The sequence below is a fragment of the Arachis ipaensis genome, chromosome B03, assembly GCF_000816755.2.
Source record: "Arachis ipaensis cultivar K30076 chromosome B03, Araip1.1, whole genome shotgun sequence".
Taxonomy (NCBI): domain Eukaryota; kingdom Viridiplantae; phylum Streptophyta; class Magnoliopsida; order Fabales; family Fabaceae; genus Arachis; species Arachis ipaensis.
In genome coordinates, this window is record NC_029787.2 from 127,488,869 (window position 1) to 127,490,980 (window position 2,112).

Genomic DNA, 2,112 nt, shown 5'->3' on the forward strand with positions numbered 1-2,112 from the left:
ATTCTTCTTAAAAGAGTGAAATAAGAACAATTATGAGAAAATGAAATAAGAAAAAGTAGAAGAAACAGAATATGAAGAGGAGAAAGAGAAAGAATTTTAAATTATATAGAACTTATCAGAATAAAAATACACCGAAATTTCTAACAAATACACATAAATTTTTTAGTTTTTACACCAAAACTTTACTACAAAAGCACAAAAATATATTCTTTAATTGCTGTATTTTTTTCTTCTTTTTTTTTCTTATTTCTTTCTTTCTTTTAGTTGAGTGAATGTAGTTTTATCATCTTCCTAGTAATTTTTCTAGTAATTTTGTAGCATTATGCATGTGTTTCTTCTTTTTCTTAGTTTGATTTGATCTTTTATTTTTATTCTTGTTAAGAGAATAAAACAAAAAGAAACTTAAAAAGATAAAACAAGAAAGAAAAAGAAGAAATAGAAGAAGAAGAAAGTAAAACAAGAAAGAAAAGAAGAAGAAGCAAAAGACAAGGAAAAGGAAGAGAAAAAGTTTTGAATTATGCAGAATTTATCAGAAAAAAAATACATTGAAATTTCTTAACAAATACACATAAATTTCTTAGTTTTTACATCAAAATTTTGCTACAAAAGTATAAAAATGTCTTCTTTAATGTTGTATTTGTTCTTCTTCTTTTTTTCTTTATTTCTTTTAGTTGAATGAATGTAGGTTTACATTGTTTTTATTCTTATTAAAAGAATAAAACAAAAAAAGTTTGAAAAGATAAAATAAGAAGAAAAAATGAATAAGAAAAAAAGAAGAAGATAATGATGAAAAAAAGAAGAAGAAGCATATGTAAGATCTGGAGTAATTTATCATAGCCTAACGCAAGTAGTTATGGAATGATTAACATTTTAGTACTACGACATCTCATTAGCAAGTTATTGTGCAGGAATAAACGGATAAATTGTGTACTTTTTAGTCGGGTTGTAGATAATATTCTCCCTCACCTTAAAGAATGAAGGGTTGAACTCCTCATCATTGTACTAAGTTTTGAATTATGTATAACTTATTAGAATAAAAATACACCGAAATTTTTTAATAAATACACATAATTTTTTTAGTTTTTACACCGAAATTACTCAATGATTGCGACACGCAAATGAGCACACAAACAAGACTGGATCATGAACAAAAACACATCTAAATTAATTTTGGATCAGACAATGTCATTAATATGACAAAAATCCAACGATAATGATAATAATAACGACGATAACGATAAAGAAGATGACGATGACGATATAATGATAACGATGATGATGATGGAAAATGAGGAAGAGGAAAACAAATGAAAAGAATAAATCAAATGAAAAAAGGGAATAGGAGGAGGAAAAAGTAGTGTTAGTGGTGGTGATGACGATATCGATAAAAAAAAGAGAAAAAAAAAAGAAAAGAAAAAACAACAACTGACATGTTAATAAGAAAAAAAAGAAAAAGAGAAGGAGGAGAAAGAGAAGAAAAAGAAAAAGGAGAATGAGAAGGAGAAGAAAATGAACGAAGAAGAAGGAGAATGAAAAGAAAACAAAGAAAGAGAAAGCGCGTAATTTAAAAAGTGGTTATAATAAATTTAGTTAGATTTAATTAAATATTTTACTTAAATATAAAGTTTTATTTTTTTACATATACACCGACCCTCGTAGAGTTTAAACAAATTAAATGTAAACTGCTATGAATTACACCGAATTATAAGAAAGAAAAAAAAAACAATAATACATAAACTATGAGACGTCAAAATAATTTACATGCAAAACAGATCAAGCATAAGCCGTTGTTGTATGCAACGGTTGATGCGTTGCTTAAAGCCATTTAAAATTCAATGCTTTAAGCCGTTCATATTAGCATTATTTGAGATGATAAAGGAATGGAAAACACTCAAAACAGTTGGAAATAATAAAATATCATTAAATGATATCCGTATTTTCTGTTTATTTTTAGTATATCAAGTGATGCACTAAGTATTATCATCACTATTTATCCACTTCATTTTGAACTTGCTAATAACAGTGTTTATTTTCTATATATTGCAGCAATAGCATGATGATAATGACAATTGTTAATTTAATGACAAATGCTTTAAAAAATGAGAATATTAA